We start from the raw sequence: 6,002 nt of genomic DNA, 5'->3' as shown, positions 1-6,002 counted from the left end.
TATTTATTTTTGTTATTATTATTTTTTTAAATTTGTATTATATTTCATTAAAACAATTATTTTCTTTAATTTAAATTGAGGACTGACAATCATTGAAAGGATTCAACAATTACTAGGGTGCCTCATGAAATCCTTTTTTTCTAAAACCTTGACTAGGAAATTTCTTTTTTTCAGCGAGCGAAATTTTATTATTTTGGCGATCTTTCAATGCACAATAATCTGCCAGATTAAAAAATATATATTTAGAGGTCGATATGGAGATTTTATGCCAAAAATAAACATTTTAAACTTTTTTAGTTTTTCTATTTCTACAACTTTAACCGTTCCATCTTGTTCAATGCAGGAAATTCCGTATGCTTCTTAAATGCTAAATTCCTATGACCCTCAGATTCTGTTCCGTATGAAACAAATTTTTGAAGTACGTGTTTACACCCTTAAACTTGCGGTTTCATGATAAAGTTGAGATTACAAAGTTAAATTCATTCACAATACATTTTTTTAAATTATTAAAATTTCATGAAATATTACTTTACGCACAACAATTTTTAATATTGAAAACTAAAATTTAAGAAAATACTTGTCCTACAATTAAAAAGAAAGTTTGTTCAAAAAATAAAAAAATCGTTAAATTCTTCGTAAGGGAAAGTCTGTGGCACCATATTTTTTATATTAAATTAAAATGTTTATTGACCTAATGACTAACACACAATGAAGTTTTTACATTCTTTAGCTTTTAATACATAATTTACTTGAAATTTCGAAAAAAAAAGCTTTTTGAAATTTTTCAATGGTTTAAAGAGAATAAAACTTTTTATTTAACGTGTCTCAGAAAATTTTAAATGATTTTTTTTATTTTGAAAAATAAATTTTTCAAGAAAATTGAAAAATATTTTAAAACACTTGCAATGATTTCTTAAAATCACAAAAAAGAAAGTAGAAGATTTTTAATGAAAATTTCCTCATAATTTAGAAACTTTTTAAGAATTTCGATTTTTTATTTTAAGAAATTGATTTATAGAGATTATTTAAAAATATTTTAAAAGATTTGCAAAAAAGTCAAACAAAAAATCAGTAATATCTCAAGGAAATTTTTTTAATTTTGAAAGATTTTTCATAAATCTTAGGAAAAATTTAAACAATTTAAACATATTTTTTAAAGTCTGAAAAATAATTAAAAATTGGAAAATATTTCGGAAAATTAAAATCAAAACGCAGACTTTTCAAAATTTCAAATAGAAATTTGGAGGATTCTAAAGGTTTCAAGATAATACATTATTTTACGATTCCCAGCAAAATTTAAAATGATTTTTTGATTTAAAAAATTAATTTAAAGATATTTTTTAGCAATATTTTGAAACATTTCAAAAGATTGCAAACAATTTTTTAGTTCTGAAAGATTTTTCAAAATTTTTGGAATAATACGATTCAGTTTAAATATATTTAGAAATTTTAGAAATCTTGAGGAGATTCAAAAGATTTTAAAACTTTAAAAGATTTCGAAACATATGAAATATTTTTTATTTCTTTCAAGCTTCTACATTATTTCGACATACCTGAAACCTTAACAAATATTGTTGAAAATTCTATAGAATCCTACGAAAATAATATTAATATAACATTAAAAACAAATAAACCTACAAAAGAAGTAGTTATTCAAAAATTTTATTTTCTATTAAAAATAATGTTTCCCCTCTAATTAAAATTTGGTTAAAAATTGATCTATTTGGTTCAATTTTATCATTAAATCACAAATTAAATTAAATTAAATGGTACAATGATAATGAATTTCCCGCATTGTGCACGATATAATAGTTAAAATTGTGCAACGGAAAATTTAAAATATTTTAAAAGTCACATTTTTGCCACAAAAACCTCAATAGCGACCTCTTAATGTGTAATATTTTCAAATCTAATTAAAAAAGGAATAATTTTCTCATTAAAAGAAAACAATTTCCGATTTTCTGTTTTAGACAAAAAAATATTTGATGAGACAGCCAAAGGATTATTTATGGTATCAACTATTAGAGAAACTCAAACCAATAAGGGTAGTATTATTATCAACCTTAAATTGGTATCAATCAATATCTTCCATTAATTATATTCTAACGATCAGAAAAAATGGTATATCCAAATGATAAGATTCTATCTTGGAAGATGCGTTTTGTAATGTTGAAACTCCAAACATATATATCAAAGAGTTCTAGAACATTGTCATTTGGACACACCGAAATTTTCATTTAAATGCATCAATGTTTTTTTCATTAAATAGGCAACGGAACATTTAATTTTTTCTAACATTTTTTCTTAAAAACCCGGCAGGGTTAAAACCAATTTTTACATATTTAAATTATTTTTGATATCAAAGTAAATCTAGAAACTATTTTTGTGGAAGAAGATAAATCGTTGACCGACTATTGGCTCCTGGCCGACTATTTTAAGTCGAGTCAAAATGTGTTTCCAAAAAAATAAAAACTTCCTGTATAAAAATAAAGTAACTTTGACCCAATTTTTTCCGGTCATTTGAAAATTCACTTATAGATACTAACTATTTTTGTAGAATATACATTTTATTTAACGATTAAAAGACAAGATTTGTAAACGAAATTTAGGGTATTACATTTTCAGTAACAATTTATAAATATTAGAATTTGATATCAACGTATGAAACTCTATTTAACAGAATTTTTAATCTTTATACTTTTACTTTCTAAAATAATTTAAAATGATCAAAAATTTTTTGGAATGTTTAAAACAATAATATTAAACACAAAATAAAAAAAAGATTTAATCTAAGATTTGGATTAAAAATTTAATAAAAAAAATTCTTTTGCATTGAATTATAAAGAAGGAAATCAAAATAAATTTATGAATTAAATTATTTTCTATCTACTTCCAAAGAAAATTTCTATTAATTAAGAAAAGACTCTTACCAAAAAGCAAAATTTATTTAAATCTTAATTTGAATCCGGCTCTTATATTAAATTCAGATAATCATGTAATAAGCATTTATAAGTCTTTTTTCCTTTACTTTAAATTACTAAGTATCCTCAACAGATTATGTTCACAACATTATTGATTGTTTATTTCCTTTTCTTAATTATAGACTACCCTTAATATATCAAAAAATTATTTTTTACGTGGATTAATTGTTTTTGTTAAAATAATAACAAAGTATTTTTAACTACCCTTCATTTTTTAAGTTTCCAAGTGAAACTTATTACCACCTCTAAAAATGACTTTATAATATGAAAATATCAGTTATAAGTGAGTTAAAATGACAAATTAAAGAAAAATTCGCGCACTCTTGTTATCTTTTCGTCGCGAATTATATGCCAGGTAACCAAGCAGATCGACGACGAGAGCTCAACTGATGATCTCTCGCTGGTTACGTGCTCTAGTGTCCAACCCCCAACGTTGCACAATGTATTAAAGCATCGTTGTCCCCAATTTATAACAAACAAATTACCATCCTTCAGAAGCTTTTATACTTTATCCCAGTTGCCATTCAATAAATTAATATTTCAAAAAACAAATTCCAGTGACCTACAGCATGGCATATCGAAAATAATCTAGGATTTGGGCTACCAAACTCAAGGGTGAAATGTGACGATAAGCCTCGCAAGATAAAAGTTCTAAAATTTAATACAAAATGTTTATAAAATTCTATTTTCTCTAACAAAACCGACTTGATTATTGAATTTATCATAATATCATTCTCGCATAATAGATAAACATTAATTTAAGATGATAAAATATTTGTTATGAATTAAAAAATAACAAAATAAATCTATGCATTCGTTTGAAAAATATTTTTATTGATATTTACAGAACAATTCAGTTGGAGATTACGGAAACGCCTATTTTTTATCTTTTGCCGAATAAGTCCATGTTCAAGGGAAAATGTTAATTTTATGAAAGGGGATTCCATTTCAAAAGGAAAAAGTGGGTCATCGATTTTCTTTCGTTTTTGATATTTTATAACGTTTGGGAAACAGAAAAATGTGATTGAAGGGTTTTGCAAAATTTTCAATATTTTGTTAGATATGTTAATTGAAAGTTGAAAAATTGGACCACATTTTAATCATTTTCATCTCTGCTTTTATTTTCAGATGAGAAAAATATTTATCTAAAAATGTGCGAGGAAATAGTTCAAAGTTTAAAAATTTTGAAATAATTTATCAAATTATAAGATATATATTGTTTATTGAATACACCACTTTTTTAAATTGTTGTTTTTAGACCCTGGGAACACCGCAAATTAAAAATAAAATAAATCAATATAATTTTTGAAGTGTTCTCAAGTTAAACACAATATAGCCATGTGTACACTGAACTCTGGATTTAAGTAACCTGGGTTTACGTCGTTCCTGGTATTTCAGTCCTCGGCATTTTGACGATGCGGGGACCGTGAGACCGAAAGAGAGGCGATGCTCAGTCATGCATGACCAACAGTATCGTAGTGACAAAGCGAGCAGTAAAATCAGCGGGTTAGTCCCCTCAGATGTTGACATGCGTCCAAATCTAACAGAAGAGGTTTGACGGCCCTGAATGTTTACGTTTCGATTCCCTAGGTTAATGCTGAAAGCTAATGCAAGCCATGTCCACAACTGTACTTAAATCCAGAGTTCAGTGTATTTTGATATAAAAGAAAATCTCAAAATTTTTCGGTGGCGAAAAAATAGGTATTTTCGAAAATTCAAGTCTCCTAGTTTGTTCAAAGAGTCTATTAAACTATTTAAAGAAAAAATATTCATCTGATAATAAATTATCCATGTATGTTTTCATTCCATGAAAAACCAAAAGCATCAGTTCAATAAAAGCCAAAAAGTTAATTTGTTTACTAAACTTTATAATAATTAAAAAAAAAGTTAATATGAAATCATTACAAGTATTACTTTCACACATATTGAAATTTTGCTCAACAATTCGTTTATAGCAAATAAGCCATTTTTTTAATTTGCTTACCAATATAATTGAACATTTCGAGAAATAATTGACACTAATTTTTATAACTATCAAAGTAATTAACATTGTTTTAGATTCTTGGTTATGGTTTCATTTTTTTCTACAGCAATATTTTTCTAAATTATTAGGATACCCTTGAACATTTTTTCCTAGATCCTAGTCGTAAAATTTCGTCTGAAATCTATACTCTGCACATTAATTTTTAAAACTGAAAATACTTTTATCAATGTCACTAACCACTATTAAAATATGATTAATATATTCTTTTCTTCTTAAAATCTGATACGTAGTCACAGATTTTTGAAATTTGAAGAGTTTTCTGTGCCCCGTTTGGATGGAGCCTTATATTTGAAATGAGGCCAAGAACTTTGAAAAATGCTAATTATTCGCACTTATTGAAATTTTTTCAAAAACTGTATAGTTTGTCGTTTTTTGCAATATCTTTTTATAAAATTGACAGTTTATCTTCAACTTGTGCTTATTAAACGCATAATTTCAATAGCTTTTGTGTTATTACAGAGAGAAAAATCTGAATTGATTATTAAAAAATTAAAACACTTTTATTTGAAAAAAACTACTATTCAAGTCAATCACTGTTCAACTGAATCTTGCAAAGTTTGATTAGAAAATTTTATTAGGTTCCAAAAAAATTTAGGCAGAAAATTGTTTTTTTTGCTCGAGGGGCACGTTTCCTTAAATTTAGACAGTAACAGTAACTTCTTACGTTGATTCAATAGAAACAATATTTTTGACCAGATTTATAAATATATAAATGTATAGATATCTTCGTTTTTCATAAAAGGGATTAAGCATTTATTGTGCGCAACTTGCTTGAAACAGTTATCGTAGCGATTCAAGTTCTCTTAGTTTGAGAGTGACCTATTTAAGGATTATATGATTTATGGAAGTTACGTAAATCCGATTCTGAATAACAGAAAGGACGAACTTACATTTCAAAAGCCTCTTGAAAAGCTCCTCTTAATTTTATTTACATATGAATCAAAATAATTATAAAATAATTTCTGTATATTTTCCAT

General features: G+C 25.7%; 1 long non-coding RNA gene across 1 annotated transcript in view; it reads right to left on the bottom strand.

Moving 5' to 3' along the window:
* LOC117171798 overlaps positions 1–3,339 on the bottom strand; it is a 15,318-nt gene extending 11,979 nt beyond the window's left edge. Inside the window, exon 1 of the long non-coding RNA XR_004466921.1 lies at positions 3,186–3,339. This is a non-coding gene — a long non-coding RNA (uncharacterized LOC117171798). The remainder of the gene's footprint in view (positions 1–3,185) is intronic.
* Positions 3,340–6,002: the final 2,663 nt, after the last annotated feature.

This window comes from Belonocnema kinseyi, chromosome 4, assembly GCF_010883055.1.
Source record: "Belonocnema kinseyi isolate 2016_QV_RU_SX_M_011 chromosome 4, B_treatae_v1, whole genome shotgun sequence".
NCBI lineage: Eukaryota > Metazoa > Arthropoda > Insecta > Hymenoptera > Cynipidae > Belonocnema > Belonocnema kinseyi.
The sequence above is the reverse complement of the archived record's forward strand: the minus strand, read 5'-3'. Positions and strand labels throughout refer to the sequence as shown.